Source organism: Chaetodon auriga, chromosome 8, assembly GCF_051107435.1.
Source record: "Chaetodon auriga isolate fChaAug3 chromosome 8, fChaAug3.hap1, whole genome shotgun sequence".
NCBI lineage: Eukaryota > Metazoa > Chordata > Actinopteri > Chaetodontiformes > Chaetodontidae > Chaetodon > Chaetodon auriga.
Genome location: NC_135081.1, coordinates 23052084 through 23075695, shown reverse-complemented (window position 1 = coordinate 23075695; position 23612 = coordinate 23052084). Strand labels below are relative to the sequence as shown.

General features: G+C 43.3%; 1 protein-coding gene across 2 annotated transcripts in view; it reads right to left on the bottom strand.

Moving 5' to 3' along the window:
- The window catches only part of LOC143324425 (mannosyl-oligosaccharide 1,2-alpha-mannosidase IA), a 175350-nt gene that overhangs the window by 32328 nt on the left and 119410 nt on the right, over positions 1–23612 (bottom strand). The window lies entirely within an intron of this gene.

Below are 23612 nucleotides of genomic sequence, written 5' to 3'. Positions count from 1 at the left end.
CCATTTGATATTTGACTGGTTTGTTTGACCTCATCTGACCACTTGGAAGTGGTCGGGAGCGCTTTGACCAGATTCCGGCAATGGTCCATCTTGGGTGCAACTAGTTGCTTTTAAACTGGTAATGGAAACGCAAATGAATGTGGTGTGGTGTGGCCAAAAGTGCTAATGGAAAAGCCCTAAACATGTGTTGCTAAAGCTGCACTAGGCTATGCTTTTAAGTGTCAGTAATAAATGCATTCATTCATGGATGGATGTGCTAATATTCTTTGAAAAGACACTAAGTGACTTATCTGGACAAGTCAGTGCTTTGTGAAAGTCACCTTGGTGTGGTTATTTCACTTATCCAAGCCACAGTCAGCAGTAATCAAGTGAGCGCTTCATGCAGAGTGGCATTTGTTAACGTCCCAGTGCAGTCAGGACGCTGAAGCTGTGTTGGGACAAGTCACAGGTTCTGTCACCCTGAATAAGCTTGCTGTCCCGATCGAGGCCGAGAGTGCAGGCTGCTGGTCAGCTTGTATTAATTTCACAGGGCTGCAGGGACTTGCTGTGTCCATGGCGGTGACAATCGCAGAGCCGAGGTGTCTCCTGGGAAGGTATGCTGTCACTCCTGCCACAGTAACGTCCACGTAGGAGGCTGAACATTTTTTTTCTATCCTCTTCTTTTTCTTCAGCAGCGCCTGGCACTGCTACAGCTTATTTCACACAGCAGTGGCATGTGAGAAGAGCTCACCTGTCTTTGTAGGAGCATGTGCGTGAGAGAAAAAGCAGGAGCGGTGGTGGTTGGCAGCTCCTGCGTGCAGCCAGTTCGAGGTGACAGCTGTGTCGCACTGTGAGGGCAGCTACCTGCTTGGCGGCTGCGAACCTCCTCACCGTGGCTCTGTTTGTCACTCTCCTTCTCTCTTTTTTTCCCTCTCTTTGTTCCTCCTTCTCAGAAAGACGTCTTACACCACTGATCTACCAATTTGCCATCGCCTCAAACATCCCAATTAGCAGACACAGAAACAGCTTAAATGCTCACTCAAACTTAAAAAGTCAGAGTACAAAAACATTGGAGAGGCCATTAGATGCTTGGATTCAGTCGAGTGTGTAGAAAGGAGAAGCTGTTTTCACCTGTAGATGGCAATTAAAGTGGGCTGAATGTCTGGCAGCAACTACCTGAGTGCACAGCGACACAATTACATCTTAATTATATAAAAAGAAAGCTTTTTCTCCTGTTCTCATCTTCTTAGATTTCCTATTATTATTATCTTATTCCCTCTCTGGAGTGTAACACACATTGTTTATTTCCACATATTTTACTTGGCTGGTTGTAAACAGTTCTGTACATCTTCGATTAATTTCTATTAATCACAAGAGCTATTGGAGCTTCAGTCAGGCCAAAGCTAGTTAGGACTGCATGTAGATGCATAGATAGTATTACAGTATAACATATATAATAAAATAACACTCTGACAGAAGCCATTCTCATAAGAGAACCTGTGTGTTCAAGTATTTCTTGGTAATGAAACATGTCTTTTTACTTCAGTGAAATTTTGGCTGCAGGATCTGTTGTAGTATTTTTGTATCAGGCCACTGTTACTTTGACTTGAGTAAACGATCTGAATACTTGTTCCTCCACCGCTGCCCGCTCACCACACCTGAGACAGCTACAGAAGTACTGAGGGGTGGGGTCAAAAGTTTGGGGATTGGATAAGCATGAAAGAGCTTTTTTCCACTCTGTGTGATACCTTGAACGAATGCCAGACTCCATGTCCGTGCTCCGTGGGCAGAATGTGAGGATATAGACGGTGCCAAAATACTGTTTGGCACAAAAAGAAAGCACTTCCCAGCCCCACTACACTGGAACTCAGCCCAGTCACTGCTAGCCGTTGCCGGTTTCAACCAGCTTCTCCACTTTGAAGCTGCAAGGACATTTTCTCTCCATGAATGTCTGACAGGCAAATCAAGCCACCCCCCCCCCCCCCCCCCACCCCCCACCCCACACCCCACTGAGTAACAACGCAGGTTAACTTGATCAATGCAATCACAGAGTTGGCGACAAAATCATGCTAAGATGGGGTTCATTAAAGCTCAAATTAGCATGCAACTTCAAAGGGGAGCACCCTGATTGGCTTTGATTGATATTATTACGAGAGCTGTGATTGTGCAGCCACAGCTCTAAAACTGTTGGCTGTAAGAAAATAAAAATCTTTCTCTCAGGAAGAGAAAGGGAGCCTTGACCTGATAGGGGAGCTGGGAGGTCGCCATGTGTTCAATTCTTGGCTGTAATGAAATGTCGTGCTAGCAGGAATTGGCCCAATCTCGGCCTCCAGAACAGTTTGGCATGATGGAAGCAGAATTGGTGGTAAATGAGCTCAAGGGGAGCAGAAACAGTGGAACTGGTTGCGGAGAATTGACGTGTTCTGGATTCACTTTGAGGCAATGATGTGGAGGAAGCAGGTGGAGTCAGGCAGAACGCCGGCGATGCTTCCTGTTGGCTCCTGGGAGGTAATTACAGGTTCATGAAAAGATCAGGTCCGAGGTGACGCTCATACATGTCACTTTTAATTTTTAACATGACTTCTGATTGTTAAGCAGCGCTCATGCAAACGAGCAGACAGTGCATGAGTGGTTCACAGCCTGAGGGTGAGGACCCCACAGAGGGTCCCAAGATAAATCTGACGGGTCACAATCTGACTTTTCTTTCATTTTTGCTTTTTTTGAAACTGTTTCAACAAGGTTCACCATAAAGTGTGAAGACTAAGAGTCGAAAACTCTTGACTAGAGCAGAAAAAAAAATGGATAAACTGATGGACAGGAAATAAAGGTCTTCAGACATTTATGAGTGAAATTTGATGGATTTATCAGGATCAACAGTGGGCAGGATTCTTGGCATCAGGTGCCTTTTTCTTGTGTCTTTGTTTAAAATGCTCACAGCTGGGCACAATATGCAGTTCTATATAATGGCCATAACTTGTGATGAAGAGGTTCACTTTCTTTGCTTCAGTTTCAGTTTCACCAAAGAGGTTGGGAAACGCCACGGAAAAGTGGTTCTTTCTAAATTTTGTTAATTTCTTCAAGCCTGTAATTTGCGACTAAAAGGAAGAAATAGTAGTAATAGTAGTTTGAGAAGCAGAAATATGTTTTGTCTGCTTTCCACTCCTATTAATCATCTTGCAACCCCTCAGATTTATCCTGTGATCCCTTTTGGATGATGGGGGGCAGTTTCACAAAAGAATGATTTTTCCCCTCTGGACTCAGATTATTCCCTCCTTTGAGTCCTAAAACAATGCAGTGTTTCACAAGAAATAAAGAAAAGGCAGTAAAAATCAGTATTATACTGGTTCCTGCAGCAGAACACTGTTTTTTACTTATTTCACATGAAGGTAACCATCTCGCAACACCTTAGAGGGAACGGGAGCTGCTGTTCTCGACCATTATGGAACCCATCACACTGAGATTCTGCTGACTGGATCCGACTGTCTCCAGTGAACTATGGTCACACACATCTTCTTTGAAAGACGCTGGCAAGTTTCATATTTCAAGGGAATAAAAAAAACAACAAAACAACAAAGCGTGACATCAAAGAGCTTGAAGGATCTGATCTTGAATGAGCGTACTGAGATGAAGCGGATGCATTCTCGTTCTGGGATGTTTGATGCTTTTTGAAATGTCACAATGCGGGAGAGAGAAGGGGAAGTGAAGTGGCCGCTGGCAGGGAGCTGCCCCAGAGCATCATGGGTAGACACATTCAATGGCTGCCACCTTCTTTTACGCGATGCGGAGACATCAAAACAAATACGCCCCGTCTCTCGGCTTTCAGTTGCCTTCATCTCGCATGATGCTCTGCCTCCAGGTTGCCATGGATACAGATGGGCTGTACCAAGCGAGACAGAGAGGAGGAAGCGGGCGCGACTGAACTCCACTTCTTACCACTTTACCAGGTACATTTGTAAGACAAGCGCAGTACCTTTGGGAAAAGCAGCGACCATTCCGATAACTGGCGGCAGAAATCAGGCTTTTGCTGCAGTAATTATGAAAATGTAGAGAGTCTCAATGGCTACACTCACAATTATGTTTACTACAGCTGCACCACCAAACTGTCCAATTACAGCTTTGAAGCAGATAAATTACAGACATGCATCTCCCCGTCTGACTGCACCGCACTAAATCTCAAACAGAGATGATTCAGGTGTTTTCTGAGGAATGACAGGAAGTTTACTGACTGGAAATGTCAGCGTCAGACCGAGTTGACCCAGCTTCTGCCCCGTCAAACACTTCTTCCTGTTTAGTGAATTCATCATTTCCATCTTAATGGGAACATTTGACTGACACCTGCCAGCTCCAGATGCAGAGTCTTGTCAGAAAGCACCACAGTATTCACGGCAGAGTGTGTGTACATGTGTACGAGGCAGAGAAAGATGATGGAGGGTACAGACTACTTCCTGTTTGGGTAAACAAGTAAGTGTGTATGTAGGTCAATTAATCAAATAGTTGATCCGCAGAAAGTTAATTTATAATTATGATCATTATCTCAGATCATTGGACATTTATCTGTGTGTCCCTAACATACAGACCGAGACGGGAATGGAAAGCTACGCTTTATGCTTCAGCTGCTTGGAACTAATGAATTTAAACTGATTAATTTTGACATTTGTGGAGAAATCACGACTGTAGATTTTATGTTCAGTGACTCCTTTTTTAATTGTCTTTGTTCTCGGCTTACTTTATCCTCATTTAAGCATTGTTGTTTGGAGAGCCGCAACTAAGGATTGCTTTCATTGTCGCTTAATCTACCTTTGATTGTGTCATTCAATTGTTAAGATCGCAAAATATAAGAAAATGCAAAGCAACGGCCAAGACGATGATATCAGACTGTTTGTTTTGTGCAGCCAACACTTCAAGACCAAAGACGTTGAGTTTATTTTCCTGAGAGACGAAGAAAAGCAGCAAATTCTTTATACGCTGGAACAAGAGAATATTTTGTATTTTTCCTTTAAGATAAGTACTTATCACAATAGTTGCATTGCACTGACTAATTGTCTATTTGTTTTAGCTCAAAGCTCTGGTTTCATATCGTTTTGTCTGCAAATTTTTATTTATACATTTCTTAGACAACAATGCACAATGTTTGCTGGTTCAAGCTTCCTGAATGTGTGTTTGATGTTTTTCTGCTTTATATCATGTTAAACTGAACATCACTGGGTTTAGGACTGTGGGTTGGGCAATCAATGGGCATTTTTCACTACTTGCAACACTATACAGAGAAAATGATTAACTGAAAAACACATCAATACTGGAAATAAACATGGTTCTGCAAGAGCTTTTCTCCAAAGGAGAGACAGAGGATGGTGCTGCAGGACGGTGAAAGCTTCTGCCGGGCCAATCAACTGCATCTCCACAATAAAGCAATTTGGGGTAGAAGGTGGGGGGTGGGGGATGCAGAAAATGGGCAAAATGGGAGTATCTCATGACGCCATGTAATGGCTGAGTGGCCACTATGTCTGCCCCTAATGGAGTGATCCATCGGCCCATCTCCCTCTGTTAATCAGACCTACACCAGCTGGAAACCGAGGCCACGCACAATCTGTCCGCTGGACTGACGCTGCTCCACAACAGGAAAGAGGACGAAAAGACAGATAAGAGTTAGCTATTGTTTAGATTTTATCAATTCCAATTCTGCTTATCGATTGTGGTTCTTTCATTCCCGGTTCCAATATGTCCAGTGAATAGGAAAATATATGAGGGCAAAGACTAACTTTGTTTTCAGCAGACTGGGGTCACCGTGAACAGCCAAAGACGAGGAGAAATTCTCTGATTCTACAGCGTTTCACCTGAAACAGCATTAAACAGGAAGCACACCTGCTTTTTTAATCATCATATCTGCTCTGTCATCCGGCAAATCATAGTGTGTACAGAAAAAATATGAAGCTAGCGTTCACCTCGCATTATTCTGCTTTTGGTCTGAGAAATATTTCAACTTGGATAGACAATATCCTGACTCTTATTAATATGGACTACGTCACTGCACATCTACCTGCCTAAATCTGAGTCCTCACAAACTGAGGCTCTATTCATTTGTACCATACTTGTACCCACTATGTGTGACATCTACCACCTGGCTACTGTCACCTGGTGATAAAATACCTTCCTGCAAAGGTGGCAGTTGTCCTACTTTCCAGAAAAGACTACTCCTGGTCTTTCAGCAGAGTTAATACCTGATCTATACACCTCTCCACTTGGGAACAGACCCAGAACTGTTGGCTTAAGCCTGCATGCATATTAGCCAATATATCAAACCCTTTTTCACCCCTGACTGTCAGAATGCGCTATAATCCTATTTCTAACCTACTCAGAGTGATGGGTTCACTATCCTAGAGCCACCAGAGAGTGCAAATACAAAATCCTTTTTGTAAAGTCAGCATTCATCTTCACCTGTGCATTACAGCGGACAGAAGGAAGCAGAATATAACCTGAAATGAGAGTCATGCACACACAGTTGCACTTTTTTGACAAAGTATGAAAAGGAAGGTTTCCAAGCAGAGCTTAAATAAAGACTGAGCATGGACAGCGGATGACTAATGCTCTCTTTACCTGAACCATTAGGTTCATAGCTCCCAGTTCATGAACGCAGGTTATACTGGGAAGCTCCCAGGGGTAGAGGATCCAACTAATGAACCACATGGGGAAATTAAGACAGCTGCAAAGCGAGGAGTAAAGAAGGACTCTGCAAGGAATAACTACAATGGGACAAATGAGGGCAGTATAAACATTAAAAGGGGAATTTAGACACAAATACTGAAAACATCTGAGGGTAATTAAATGTGCCTGTATTGGTGCACCAAGAAGGTATGAAATAGCACCAGTTGCCGTAGAACTTAGAATGTGAATAACTAGAATTACTGCCTCGTGCTTCGATGCCAGCCAGTCAAGTTGCAGTTTGCATCCATGTCTGTCCAGACTCATATAATACCTGTGGTGAAGACTTAAACAGAAAGTATTCAGTGTATGTTCTGAAGAAATGGATTTGTGTCAGGCTGTAGCTTAGGCTGTGTGTGTTGTAAGTTGCCCCTCCTGCTCAAACACATCCTTATCCTGCATGGACTCATAACATAAACACCAGACATACCTTAGATTAGAGCAGCAGCTCACAATTATTGTTGTGATTGATTAACCTGCCAATTATCTTCTTAAGCCCAAGGTGATGTCTTCAGATTGTTTTTTTTCTGACTAACGCTCTAAAATCCAAACCTGTTTAGCTTACTTTCACATAACTCAAAGAAAAATAGCAAATCTTCACACTTGAGAAGCTGAAACTGATGACTGCTTGGCATTTTTCAAGAAAAAAAAAAAGATTCATCTTTAAATTTCTATGAAAATGATTCATTGGTTATGTTCTACTTTAATATATACTGCAATACAGAATTACAACACAAACCAGGGCTTCAGAAAGTTGCATCAACACCACTCTGACATTATAAATGCTTGCAACAATTGCACAACACAGCTTACATGTGTATGTACTGACATCAGCACAATGTACAGGTGTTATCCGACTGTATGTGCAGCACGGGTAACGCTGCAAGCTGCAGCTTGTATGAGTGAGTGTGTAACAGTAAATGTGAGGCTGCAAATTGCTTTAGAAGAACGTGTGCACAGAACACTACGGACTTTCTCTGGAATTATAAAGCACAGCGAGACCACACAGATATTGTATTTCCTGCATGACTAGGCAGACGGACTGTAAGCCCAGACCGTGGGCTGTGACTGATAGGTGAATGGATTTCAAAATCCCAGCACTGACTGTTGCGAGGCACAGTTGTAAAACAGTCAGGATTGATTTTTGTGAGAGTTTGTTTTTCCTTGGAAGGGCTGTCTTTTTTTTTTCTTTACAACCATCAAAGTGTGACCTGTGCTTGCCATAACTAAATGAGCTCTCTGACATCAATAAGACCACCTACAGCGACGATACCGACTGGAGAGCAGTAATACGGGCTTATCTGAGGCGTATGACACAAGCTGCATGTCAACAGCAGCAGCAGTGAGCCATCAGTCAACTGTTGGCCGTACCCTGCCTTCCTGCTCTTTAAGAGACTAACTGCACCGTGGGATTGCGAATATTAAAAACATTTCATGCAGAGAATCAAATCAAGAGCAGGAATTCACAGTAGAAATCATAATTCTGACTGCCAATCGCCTGAGAGCAATCAATCATGGGAAATCACAGTAGAAAAGTTTAATTTCATCCCTTCAAAACTGAGATGAAAAAAAAAAAAAAAAACCAATGACATTCATCACAGCAGATAAAAAAATGAGCTGGAGAGGAACAACATTTCATTTACATACTGGAAACAGGATTAGATTTATCACCAGGGTCCAGATGGAAACTTTCTTTGAAAAAGCCCTGGAGTGTTTCTGTATGGACGGTTCTGCCTCATGCAGCCACGAGGGACCACTAACTCAGATTGAAGCGATACCGCGACAGAGACGGTCACTGTGAATACTGAAGGGGAGCGCAGAAACTAGAAGGGGGCACAAATTTGTCCTGCCTGCTTCATCAGACACAGTGTTTTGATTGGTGGCGTACTGCATGTGATCTTCAGCTGCCTGCAGAGGCAAACAACAGAGTGAGAGATCGAGAAGAAGAACTCTGTCGCACGAACACTAAGATGTATGAAGTCCCCGAGCCAAAGGCGTGCTGTGAACACAGACTCTCCCACAGGCCCGAGGGGACACTCTGTTTGCGTCGCCTCTTTCCTCAGACGCACAGTGAAGCGAAACTACCTCAGGTGGAGTTCGTGAGCTGACTCCTTTATCTCGGGGCGAGCTCAGTTTGCGTGCAGCTTAGAGTAGAAACCATTCCAGGGGAGTTAAGAGGAAGGGGAGGAGAGAGGGGCCATCCATTGATCTGGGATGGAGTAATGCTACAACCGAGATAAAGGCGATAAAGCCGAGGAGAGAAAGGGGACAGAAATTAGATAAAAAGAGAAAGAAAAGGAGGTGAAAATAGAGTTTGAGCAAAGACAACCTAATGTTGCAAGTCACGGCTGTAACTTTGGGACAGACTCAATATCATCTTTTACACGAGACAGCGTATCATCATCGCACCTCTCAGGTGCTGCGTCTGGACATGTCTCTCTGACTGACGGCTGAAGGACGCCTCAGCATCTGCGAGACTGGGCTCCATTACCCACACAGCGAGCGAAAGGACACGGGCTGCAGTCGTAATGATACATTTAAGTCGGGAAAGGGCTATTTGTTGGAGAGGACGAGCCAGGAGCAGTCGACCCGGCCCTGATGGCCGTTCATCCTCCCCAATCATCGGCTCCGAGGGGAGCACTTCCAAATCTCTGCTCGCATGACTGCTAAGAGGCCCGGCCCATTAGCTAGCTGTGGAAACCTAATGTGAAGAAACAGATCAATTACCGCCTTTGCCTGGGATCAAGATAATGTGTTTTAATGTGCTTGTGTGTGCGTGGCTTTTGTCTTTGTGTGCCCCTGTATGTGTTAATGTGCGCATTGTGGTGAAGATGTTGGCCAATAATTTACCTGAGCTGTGACACAGATGTAGTTCCTCCGTGGAAGAATTGAGGATGATAAATAATTGAATTTCCCCAGGCTGTGATTTCATTCATTATTTATCATCTAATTGATTACTGCAAGTAGGCTTTTCTAACCTGTCCCACAATTAATGTGCTGCTTTTATGTGCTTAATTAATGGCCACTGCAGCTCCATGAAAAACACACACTCAATTACATCTGGAATTGAAAAGCAGCGGCAGTTTGTGCTGTGTCGCTGCGCTGGGGACGGCACAAGACATTAATCAGCCAAAATGGAATTCAATAAGACAGACTTAGTCTTCTAGACTAAATTGGACCATTTTTCATATTGTTGTCTTGCTGCCTCTGTGGTAATATCGCAGCTCAAGTTTTCCTCTTGACCCAAAATTCACTTTGAATCAACTTAGCTGTCAACAATCTGAGCTGCTCCACTCCGGCTTGTTTGTTCTGAGGCAGCGACCGTCCTGTCTCCTCTTTGTGACACTGTGTTGATGTTACTGGAGTGTGGGACATCATATTCAATGTGCTGCACCTTTCATATTTGGTGAAGAGTTACTGTTTTGTATACAAACAATACATTTGCACACACATGAACACAAAGATGTACACTGGCATGTTTATCTCTCTAGCTCATGTTTAAAGAGGCCACCACCCAAACCAATTCCATGGGGTCTTGTTTTGAATAAAAAGCCATTATAGCCAACACTGTCTGAATTCAAAATACCCTCTTGGCAGCATGAGCCATGGTGTGTGTGTTTAGGCCTGAAACACAAATGCTATCAATTCAAATTTCCATGCTTCTCTGTTTCCTTTCAGCTTCAACAAAACAATAGGCAAGAACCTGGCAAAACTTAAAATCACTGTCGGTTTGGCTTTGGGCTCTTTTAACGCCACACTTGATATTAAACTGGCTTCTACACAACTCATCAACTCACTCTGAATTAAAGACAAATTAAAGGAAACAAGCAGTGTCGGGCTCAACGCGTTCAGATGCTGCAGCCCTTAAATGAATCATTGCTATCCAAACTTTGGTTGCTAACGACAGAGTTTCTTTTGTTTTTGTTCCTTTATTTTACACCGACTGCAAAGCGACATGATCTGCATGCATCACTATGTCTTTAAACCTCTCCAGTGACAAATCGCTCGCTCGCACGCACACGCGCACACCCACACACACACACACACATACACACACGCTCTCGATTTCCAGGAAGGCATTGATTGCAGCCAAAGCCATCAGGATCGATACTTTCACTGTTAAAAGCCAGCTTGTTGACCCCTTAAATAAAGCTGTATAGTGTACTGAGGCAATAACGGGACCCTCTTTTATTGAATCAAATTCTTGTGTCTTTGAGGGTTGAAACACATCCAAAACAAATCCTTGCCTAAAGAGTAAAATTTTCTAAGCTTAAACTTTCATTCTCTGCATTTCTTTGTGTCTGCTGTCAATCAAAACTCTGTACTGAAAAGTTGGATTTCGTCCAAAAATCTCCAGTTCTTCACTCAGAGGCACGAAAAAGCTCTTTCTCTCCTTTAATTGCTGATGGACAGAGAGGAGCACTGAAGCTTATAAATAAGGCCCTGTGGCAAAGTGTGAATGAAAAGGCCTGGATGCCACACGGCTGACATCATTAAGAACAGCCTAATGATCCCCTGGATTTGATTTGTTCAGCCTGTGCCACGTCCTTGCAGACTGCTGTGACTTGTGAAAGGAAAAAAAGAGAAAAGAAAACAAAAAAAAACCCCAACCCAAATTTCATCAGTCTGTCAACAGGGCTTCTATTTAGTTTGGGGCTCATTTGGGACTCTACCGATGCTCTTCCAGCCTGAGTCCAATTACTCCAGCGAGGATGTTATGTACAGCTAAAAAAAGACTAATTGAGGGGTTTTTACAGGAAGGAAGCTGAAAGGCTGATGAAGAGAAGGTGGGGACACATCAACAGATCCTGTGTTTTCTCACAGGATAAAAACACTATTTCTTAATCATGTAATAATACAATCAGCTTGGCTTGACTGCAGCTCTGGCAAACAAGCTGCTAGCTTATTGTTGAGTGGCAGATTTATTCAGTGAGTGAGTTATTATTAACAGACTGTACAAGACCCAAACAAATATTAAAAAAGCTGCATGCTCTGATGCATTCAGCATTTGAACAAGCTATAATGCAAGATGTGTGAGCTGCTGGTTATGAGATGTTGTTCTTACCCAGTGCCTCTTAATTCCATAATAAAACTGAAAGGTGTAAGAGTGGAGCGGAGCACAGTTATTTCAACTCTGCACAAATGGGATTAGGTGTTTGTACACAGAGCAGAATGAGGGCTTGGGCGAGGAATCTTTCCTTTCATGGCTAAGCCTGTGGCGGGGACTACGGAGTGCGGCGGGTTACTGCGCGATTATAATCATCCGGCTTGATCTGAGGAAATAAAATTTCTTCCAGGACCACTTTTCGGCTCTTCAGCAAAAGGAGACGAACAGATAAAACACAGAGGCAGAGGAACACACACATACATGATGGCGGTGTGAGTCTGAGTTCAAGCTCATTTACACTTACTGTATTAATTTCTTTTCCCTGACTCCAGGGTTAAAGCTATTGTGAAGCCAGTATTACAGTATGAACCACCAGACTTTGTGTAAATGGGGTTCCGGTTCTTATTTTGCAAAGCAGAAAATTCCTTAATTAGCTAACACTCGCCTTAATTAGCAAGCCTCATGGTATTTAAAGAAACGTAAGTTAATATGAAATGAATGCCTTTTGCAATTAAAAGGAAGTGCCAGTTCCTGTCAGTTCATAAAGCCTGTGAGGTGCCGAGGTATATCATGAATTGAGATATCAAGATATGACACTACAATTAATCAAGATGCAGTACATCGACAGCGAGATCACACACTGTACCCTGTTTGAAACCAGCTCTGAAGCAAGATAAAGCAACACTAAGCGTGTACAGTACAGCCATGTTAACGGCAGTACTTTGAACTAAATGCTGAAGTCAGTGTGCTAACATACCCATGGTATGCTGACGCTTAACGGGTATTAAATGTTAGCATGTTTATTGGAAAATAAAAAGGTTGGCTGTAACATTAAAGGAAGGTGTTTGATGTGTTTGCTAGATTCTCCTCCGGTCCAGCAGGTGGCAGCATGCAGAACCTTAGCTGTAAGGGCTAGTTATGTGAGAGGGACGGACTACTTGCCAAAAAGTCTAAAAGCTTGTGCAAGTATCTCACCAAATGGGAGGAGGCTTACCTGTACTTACTGGTTTGGGTTCAAATAGACACTTTCACAACACTAACCCCGTGTTAGAAAGGCTAACTTCTCCCATGTGCATATTCTTCCTGTCTTTCTCCTTAAGTCACAAAGATCTGATATCAAAACAACGTGTTTGGTCAATTGCAATGACGGTCCCACAGGGACATAATTATGATGGTGTTGGAACACCAAGGTGATATCAGATACTATCTCCCCTATCCATTTTCATAATCACCCTCTTCCACCAATTGTCTCACGTCCTTCCTTAATGTAGGAACCAGTTAACCCAATCCTTGTTGCTCTGATGACTTTAGGATTCACCGTGCGTAGCCTTGTCAAACAGTGGCGAGACAGCCCACTACGGGGCCCCTGAAGATTTCCATTATTTTCAAAGCCCAGTGCTGACAGGTATGCTGATTAGCATTAAACACAAAGCAGAGCTGAGACTGATGGGAATGCCATTGGTTTTGCAATAACGGACAAAGTCAAAGTTTGACCTCGTGGTGGCTCTTGAGAAAAGCCAGAAGATCTCCAAAGTTGTTTCAACTGATGCTGTGGTGCACTTGAATGTCATGCCAAATATCAAGGCAATCCATCAGACAGTTGTTGAGATATTTCAGTCTGCACCATGATGGTGGACCCACAGACAGACCATCTGGAAGCAATCACAGTCACCACCCCGAATATTTAAGGTAAAACTACTACATGCTTCAGATGTCATCAAACATCATGGCAGCACATACTGTAGATGTTTTCACTCACTCTTTCCACGCATTCCTTTTAATCACAGGAAGCACTACTCTTCCTCTACAGCCATTCAGACAAACTCAGCATCGTCAACACAATACATCATCACCATCTACAATTGTCCCCACCTGCTAACAACCAGACTTCATATTCCCATTTTCTTTGCCTCTGAGCACAGCTTATGTAAGAGGCAGGCAGTGTGATGGGGGATGGGGTGTCAGAAAAGGCACTGTACCCTTCAACCGGCAGGAGAGTATATTCCTGTCTCTCCCTAAAGGATGTCTGAAAAGCGATCCTCTCCTTGCACACTCTGATGAATATCAGCGCCCGCTGTACCACTGAGGCTCAGATTTATTCAATTGGCTCCCCATATACAGTAAGTGACTGCACTGTGGAAAAAAAAAAAAATCACCTGGCATAAATTTATCTCCACTACAACCTAACCCTTTCCACTGTAACAGCCACGGGAGGAAGGATGATATGATTTCTCTGTTGCTGGCTGCTGCAGTGGATGATGGGAAAGAGATGAATAGTAGCAGACAGACACAACGAGCTGTTATTGCAGGCCTAAGCTCAAACACAGAGAAAGTCAAATCAAGACTGCTGAACTTTATTTCTGGGCCAGAGATTCAGGAAAAAATACTGTTTTAATAAGTTTGAAGTAAGTCAGGGTACTTTCGTGCCTGGGTAGTGCGTTTGTTTGGGTGCTGACCAAACGACCGAACCAAGATCCTTGAGAGGGGGTCTATGTCTGATCCCAGACAGACTCTGGAGCCATTTATTTGTGGTGAGAACATGATAAGACCTTGATCCAATGCAACCACTAGGTGTACTCTGCAGCCAACATCGCCAAGTGTGGGAATCGAACAGTTCCTGGTAACTAGCTGGAGTATGAATCGAGGTCAGACCTGAACTAGTACCATGTTGTATTTGGCCAGTGGACCTCTTTCAGCACCTTGTTCAAGTATTTATGTTGTTGGTCCTGCCTCAGACACATCTGGCCGAGGAGGGAAGTGAACGTTCTCCAAGTGAAAAGAAACCAAACCAAGAGGAAAATGCTCAAAGTCCACCAGCTCATCAACTGATTCGAACTATACTTGAACGTCACAATAATGTGACACCACCCTCAAAGTAAACAACACCAGCTGCAAATCTGCTGGAAGAACAGGCAAAAATCCTAAAATATAGTTCCACAAACTGATAAAAACAGATGTAATTGCACCCAGGTGCTTGTGCAAAAGAATGTATTCATATCACATCATGTTTGTACAAAGCACACAGTCGGTGCTGTATGGTGCAGGTGCATATGGCCTGGCAGCTGACATTTGGGTAATATTGAGACCAGGGGCAAATGGTGCACCTGCAGCGCGGCTGGAAATGAGGTCAAATTAGGACAAAACATTACCAGAAGGTGTGGCAGGACCTGACGTCAGTCATGATTAAGCAAATTATTGGTTTTCTGTTCCTTTAAAAGAAGACTGCTTTGTGTTGCTCTTTGTATCCCTGAGTTGGGGGGGAGGGCAGACTCACCAGCTTAATGACATGTTTGATGTTGTTCTGGTACTAAATGAAACATTTAATTACATTACCGTGACTTCAAACAAAGGCACACACAACCAACCACAGGGTCAACTTGCTGTGGGACAAAACGGAGTCCAAACAATTCTTTGTGTAAATCATGGTGCATATTGGCAGCAGTATGTTTGCTCGCTGCAACGCCCAACACCACACTATGTACATGTTATGAGGAACTTATCTCCGAGTCAAACTGGACAGCATATCCTTTATGCACACACAGTTTAATCTATGAAAACTGGATAGTACATGATTGTGCCATAGCAAGTGGGCAGCACAAGGACAAATCCTTGTAATCCCTGACTCCAAAGCAGCACAGCAGCCTCTCTGTGCCACTCATCCCACTTCAGTGTGGTGATGTTCACAGTTTTTAGCAAGTTGCAGAATTTCAAAACAGGCACGGGCAAAAACGAAGCTGGAGTCCAACAGAAATGCACAAGCCTCAACCATGCACTGTACTGAAAACATGTTGCCTTCATCATAATATAAATATACAAATTGTATATATGCATATTAAAAAAAAAAATCCCAGTATAACCCATTTTGAATTCAGCTGCAGAAAATGCCAGGGGAGTTGGAAATGTTTCTGGAGGCGCTGTAGGAATGAGAGAGGCAGAGAGAAAAACAGACAAAAGCAGACGTGCAGGCGCATGCACAGAGGAAGATCATGTTCATATTCCTCCGGCGTATCAGGCTGTGATTGAGTCTTAAGACATACTGGTTATTAGCCGTGTTATGAATATCAATTTGCGCTGCATGATCTTCTCGAGCAGGCGAGTAAAGGTCAGATCATTCAGTCTGAGAACAAACTTGGCTCTAATGCATGCGGCACACGCTGCAAGCTCACATGACAACCGAGTTTCCCTCGGCACTTAATGATGTGACTTAATGATGCCGTGACAGAGAGAAAAACATCCAAACAGAGATAAATAAAGAAGCTGTCGTCTCTGAGAGGAATTTACAATTTACTGCGTTTTTCTCAATGTGATGTGTGTGGTATTGTCTGTGTGTGCGCGCTCTCCTGTGTTATGACCCAAAATAAAACCATATTTGGAGACAGAAGTGGGTCACCCAAATTAGAAGGAAAACAACATGGACGGGTGCAAACACTGTACCCCTCACCCACCACCCCCTCAAAGAAACGTCTAACACTGATATTTATATGATGCCACCAGGTTTAAAAGGAGACCCACGGGCCATGAACAAAGATTCAAGTTCATGAACTTTAGCAGAGACCAAAAAAACTGGTATGTCACAGTGCTTTAGCGTTAGCTCTGGTGCTCTAAAGCAGAAAAGGTTAGATTTGTGGGTCTCGCCTTTTCACCGAACATTCAGCAACAGCTCGTCCCTCAACCCCACAGACAGTAAGAGAGGCCGATTGAAGCGCGCCGACCAGTTACACGCATGAATGTGTGTGACTGACCCTGGATGGAAATAAACAGGTAATAAGATATGAAAAGTGTTTATCGAGGAGAACTGCAGCAGCATTTTAATTCTCAGAAAACATATGCCTTGATGGGAGTAGTGCGGCAGGGAGTTTATTTTTAGAATGAGCGCTTTGACCTTTTTTTGTTGGCTTGACAGGTCCTCGCAGAGTAAAACGAGGTTCATAACGTGGCTGCTATCAGTGATTGTAATGATGAATGCTAATCCTGACCTCTGTCTCCACTCTCGAGCTGCTTTTCTGTCTTTCTCTCTTCTCCTTCAGGCTCCTTTGTTATCGTTTCTTTCCCAGCTTCCCTCTCTGCTTCTTTTTGTCTTCTCCTTACTCTGTCTTGCCTGCTTCCCTCTCTGTCTATTTGTCTCCTGACTCCTGTTCATCTTCCATGGGCAGAAATAGTCTGTCGCACATGGGAAAGGACCAATTACATGGGAGTCTAGGGGCCGTTCTCCAGAAAAACTCTTTTAAAAACATATTCCTCCAGTTTCATTTAATTTGTCATGGGAGAGACTTGTGAAAATAAAATGTGAATTAGACAATTAACGATTCCCATAGCTCAGGTGACAATCTAAAACACAATGCATGGAATATGTCATTTTCAGAAGTCTACATAATCGTTTACACATTTAGATTTTATATAAGCATTTGCTGAGCTTTTTTGTTCTTGGCTGTTATCTTAAATAAGCCAACAGACTCCATATTGTGTGTACTTCTTGAGCTGGAGTCTCAGGCTGTTTATATGTATAAATAAAACATGTGCATGTGCGCCCACCTGTCTGTTACATTCGGGGGGAGTGACAGCTGTCTATCATCAGCTGCTGCAGGATCCTAGTCCTCTAAACAACACTCAAGCTGCAGTTGAAAGCTCCATGAGATGTAGAGAAACACATACTCAAAACTGTGCCTGGCTCATGGATCACCGGCCAAACAACTAGCAGTCAGTACCTGGGGACACTCTAAAAGGACCGATGGCCATCTTTTAACAGTTTTTCAAGCATGTTCAGACTAACCTCCCCCTCTTATTAAATAGACTGCATCTTTTTCTTCCAAAGTGCTTTACAATCTTGTCTCTCAATCACCCATTCACACACACACACAATCACAATGGCAGTGAGCTACAATGTGAGGAACTGGTTTGGAGTCTTGCTCAAGGATACTTTGTGGACGTGTGGAGCACGAGTCTCTACGACCACTCCACCTGCTGAAACACAGCTGCCTCATACAATTAAAGTGCTTGGCTAAATAATTATTTCACTGCCAGGCTACATGCTTGTTTGTGCGATAAGATCCACAGAAAACAGAAACAGAGCAAGCAGAACTGCAGGGGTATAAATGTGCAGTCCCACCGCCTGAATACACTATATTCATATTTATAAATAAATCCATCGTGTGCAAATACAAAAACATCACATTTGCATCACTTTGTGAATAAGTTTGTCTGATTTCCAGGCAGATATTTTAAATATCCAGTGACAAAGTCTGCAGGTGGAGTAGCGTCTTTACAGCTACAACACAGTCCAGACTGACTACAGGACGTCTCTAATGCTGCAGTCAGGAGGACTCCCTCTTTTAGGACGCCTATGAGGCCAAGCTGAGCTGAACAAGAGCAAAAAGCATCGATGAGCAGCTTTATTACTGAGCAGTAAGTGTTACATTGTATTATAATATAGTACATTGTATTTCATGTTGTGCCTATAATGATACTTATCCCACGTTGCTTTTCTTTTATACTCTGTCTCTCGGACTCCCGCCTCTCCTCCTGCCTCCCTGGATCACATGCACGCTGCTGATTGGCATACGAACACACTTCTTCTGTCCTCCTCACCTCTCTTGATCCCCCCTCCCGCCATCCCTCTCTCTCTCCTTCCCTCTCTCTCCTCATCTCCTCTTTCTTCTTGCTGATGAGCATATGAACAAATGTCTTTCTTCTCCTCTGCCGGCTGCTGCCTCCCTCTCTCCCTGCTGCTTCAGTTCAGCCCGCGGGCAATTTTCACACAAGCGTGATTGAATTCAACCATCCACCCCCCCAACACTGCCGCCGCCGCCCCCCCTTTCCCCTCACTGTTCTCTGTTGAGAATGTTGGGATGAGACAACAAGGTCTCACCACCACACACATTTGTATGCATATAAATGGACACTGACAAATGAAACACGCTCCACGGAGAACGTGAGGTCAAGCCAACACGCAAACGCATGTTCTTATATGGAGGTGAAAAAAGGGACACATAGAATATGCACAAAAGACACGAATGCTGCTGCACATCTATGTCTACATCTAATGCTAATGCACACAAACAGATCCAAACATAAGAGATCTTCCTATGACAAACAGTTTGAGGAAAACTGCATGAATGCATAGTAAAAAAATACTGCTTCTTTTCTGTGTTTAATGTGACTTTACATTCAATATTTAGGGGTTTGCCGGTCAGACAAAACACTCAATTCGAAGGCATCACCTCTCACTCTTACCCTGCATGTCGTGCACCGACAGCTGCTGGCTAAATACACCTCTGCTGAAGGCTGAAGACAGCAGCTGAAGTTTCCACTGAAAACAAGTGAGTTTGTGTCACGACCAAGTTTTATTGAACCTGTTTTGTCAGTCATGGAGATTGAGAGACTGGAGTCCATTGTACAAATATATATTTTAAATAATCTGTGACAACTACAAGCTAAAGTGCTCCCTAACTGGTTGGCAGTGGAGAGACCCAGCTGACTAGCTTGTAAGCGGTTAGCTCAGCAGCTACAGTGGTAATGAAATTAATATAAGTATTGTTAAATTAGTTACACTGTCCCTCATGCCAGGAACAAACAAAATATAAGAAGTAACAGTTAGTCCCCGAAGGAAGAGCAACGCAGTAATAAATCTGGTAAATATACACGGACGTAATCCACAAGAGAGAAAGTGAAGAGAGTAAAATACATGACAGTCAGGGCAGCTGCAATCAAACAGTAACTGAGAATGTTGCACTAGCAATAAATTAGCCTCAGGTAGCAAACAAAATGGAGTAAACTGATTGCAGGAAAGCTAAATTAACAAATCAACACTGACAAAATAGACAGTAACATTTCGCTGCCATCCTTGTGTGAACGCGCACAACTATGATGCCTTTACAACTCGGGAAACCACACGGGGGGCAATTTTACTGTATCTGATCTCCTTCAGTTACACAGCAGAGAACAGACACACCAGGGACGAGAAACTTCAGCCTCGGCTTCAAAGGCTGATTATCTGCGCTGAGACAATAAACAATCTTTATGATACTAGTTAGCAACACTTCAATCTTAATTGTATGATATTGCAACACCCCCCCCACACACACACAAAAAAAAAAGAAAATCAACAGAGAAATCATAATGCAGCCCTTAGGCACAGACAAACTGCCACACAAATAGGCTCATCACAGAAGGAAATGCGCATCTAACACCTGCTGTACTGTAATTGCCACTTCTGTTGGCGGCATTTGGCCTGGCCAGGAGCGTGTGACGGTGAATGATGAAACGAAAGCAAAAGGAGCTACGGCCAGACCCGTTTGAACAAGACATTTAACCTGGGGACTGCTTCCATAAAGACTAACCACGATCCTTCTGTTGCCCCGAGAAAACACACACATATATAGAGTACACACACGTGGTCAAAACAACAGGAGGTTATTAATGGTCAGGTGGTGCTCCTGTTCTGCTCCAAGCACTTCACCAGCAAACTGCATCCCGCGAGGAGCCATAATCATCAGCCGCTCCCAAGCAATCATTTACAGCGGCACCAGCTGCAGAATGTCCTCTGGTCAAACTGGATCCACAATCTGGTAATAGTCTCCAACACTGTATCTCAGGTGATTTAAGCCTCTGCAGCAGCGACAGACCTTCAATCTGTCAGTTTTATCATTTGGATGGAACAGCAGACTCCTGGGAAAAAAAACCCTAATGGGGGAATCAAGGGGAGGGGGATCAGGTAGCCATAAATTTCGGTCTCAGGGACCCTTCACAGAAAGCACACAACTGAGCCATGTGATGGATAACTGCACCAGGGCAAAGGGTATTGATACATCCATCAGGAAACCGGGATGGTGTGCTTCATCTCGTAAGAAAGAATGTGCACTATAAACGATAAGAAAGTCCAAAGAAAAGAACGTCGGGAAACAGCGAGCAACAGAGACGGATGTTAACACTAACCGCAAAGACAATGACCCTGCTCACACCTGGCGTTAACATCCGTCTTGGGTGATCCAATTGCAAAGAGACAGTGCTAAATACAAGCGTACGCAACCACCAAGACTCACTGCGATCCGATCGCTCAAACCGCTCGCTGAGGTGTAGTGTAAACGCTAACGTGTCCTGATGCGTCTCAGACGAGGACCCAACAGGAACATACCTCATCAATGCAGGATGTGATGACAGAGAGGAGATCTGATGCATGTGGGTTTTTTTGTCTCGTCCTGCGATCGTTTGCAAGTCTTGATTGACATTTTCCTGCCAACCTCAACAGGTGGAATAGCCCGTGCATGTATATTAGTTACTTAGACTAGTTCCTCTGTTTTCTTAGCTAGCTCTGTTGGCCCATGTGAAACAAATCTGCCAACATGTAATATTTGTGTGTGAGGCTGAACACAAGAGGTCAGCAGACACCTTGGAGATGCATGATAGACACATTGGATCACCCAAGACGCATTTTAAACAGGGCCAATAATGTCTTCAGTGTGGTGAGAGGAAGAAATTGGGGCAAAGCAAGAGGAAACTGGAGCATTTGGATGTTTGGTTTGCTTTGTTGAGGCCGGTTTGAGCGCTGTCAATCAAACTCTGGTGTCAATTCTGACATTAAACTACTAAAAACCATCTTGGTAAGAAAGCCATCTCCGGATCTGTAATAAGAAATGCATTGCCTGTATTTATGCAAGATCATTTTGTAAATCAGCATGTGAGTGCAGACACATCAGAAGAGTGAATTAAACAGATGTGTGCTGAGTTTGTGTCCTACTCTTGTGTATTGTGTAAGAATGAGGAAAAATAGCATCCACACAATGATCCCTGTGATATCACAACAAAAAATATGTAGTATGCCTGTTTTTCAGCCTCTTTCTACCTGATCGTCACGTTATGACAGATGAAGACCAGTCACGACTAACAATGAGCTCTTTGTGAATGCCAGAGATAATATATAGACGTGAAGTGTTGTAAAGACATTAATGACTTATTGTCAGATATGGAATTTGATGTCCACAATGATGCAGGACGATGGTCTCATGGTTTACTTGTCTTGGTTATTTTGCAAGAAGTCACTTCAAGAAGTTAAGAACTAAAAGGCAATGTCTGCATGCTACGATATGTAAAGGTGCTGAAATTGGCTGCTGCATGTTGGTTTTCTTCACCCAGACACAATAAGATAAGTACAGCAAGTTCGCCGATACACTGCTTCTTTGCACACCCCTGCACACACACACTCACTCATATTAGAAAATGTCATTACGGATGCCATATATAGAAATTTCCATGGACCAGTGAATAAAATCGGAGAACATTTTCTGGATGGCATTAATGGCACGCAAATGTGGAGTAATGGATTCAACAATATCTTCTGCTCTGGCAGTGTATTCATATTTCACTCATCCAGCAGTGGCGGACAATTTTATGCTGCTCTCCCCTCAGCTCGCTCGGCCTGCAAATCAATGTCCATTAAACCGACTTGAGTGTTCATATGTTACTGGATCCTCTCTCCATTAATGCTGCTTCTGCACAGATTTCGGCCTCTTGGATAGAGTGCTGTTCAAAACAACACAATTGCAGTGTATGGTGAGTGTTCGCTCCAGGAGGCTGCTACAGGCAGATGCTCATTACGGTGACACGATGACCTCCGGTGACTTCACAATCCACTGATAATGAACTGGACCATTTGTGCTGTGTGGTTGTCACAGGCAATTTTTAAACCTTTCTTTATCCAGCCAAGGTTTACAGACCGCTCATAGTTCTTTTCTGCCAAGGCCGCTGTTCACACTCATAAAGTTTCACAGCTTCACACCTGGTCGCCGTCCATCGTAACCACGGGCCTTTGCACTTGGCCGCTGAGCAGCTTCACTGGAGCGGCTGCGGCCTCTTCAAGGACACGACTGTGGCAGTTTATCGAGCAGAGAAAAGCAGCTCTGATTCACTTTGACTCCCAAATTTAACCAAATAACCTCTCAGTTCTGATCACTGCTCCCTGAACTCTCAATATATGTCACTTTAATACTTTCATACTGCGACAGGACTGCACAGATCTGACCCAGTGTATACTTACGGGTGATTACTTTCACTTTAGTTTTCTGACTTTTATGAAATGGAGCAAATAATACATGCAATAAGGCTGAAAAAGACCAAATTTATAAAGGTCCTGTAATGGCCCTGTTAATGGAATAAGGTCATTAAACCCACGCTATACTCTTAAATTACTTAAATGCCACACATTTTCTAATTGACACTTCTTCTCTCACCTTCTTTTAGACACATATAGAGTTGCAAAGTGCTTTTCACAATTCTGTGCAGTAAATTAAATGTTCTTCTTACTAAACATAGAAACACAGCACTCTCCCGGATAACTTAACGACCCTGTGGGTTTGTGTTACGACCACCAGCTTTAAATATTTCAACTTCATTTCTGAGAAATCTCATTTTGTCCATCATTTTGGCATGACGGACGGCTCAGAACACAACACAGAGGAGCCATGGCAGAAGACGCCTGTCAGGCCCCAGTCAGTGGCGGAGCATTTCAACACAATGTGTTGCTGCAGTTGCACCATATCTAAAATAAACCCAGAATCAAAAACGTGAATTGATTTAAGCAGCAGATTGTATTCTCTGTTTTCTCAACAGAGTAATCTTTGGCTTTCATCCACCTTCAGCCAAGCACGTAACAGACTACAGTTCAGCAAGGTTGGGATACTTGATTTGTTATTCTATGTATTAATAGCTGAAAAATGAACGGAAGGCTGGAAAATGGATAAAGAGAAACTGTTCAGCACTGTGTAAGATGCTAAAATCAAGATAAAAGTATCATATATCACATTTTAAATAACACAACTTATTGCTTTGCCAAAAC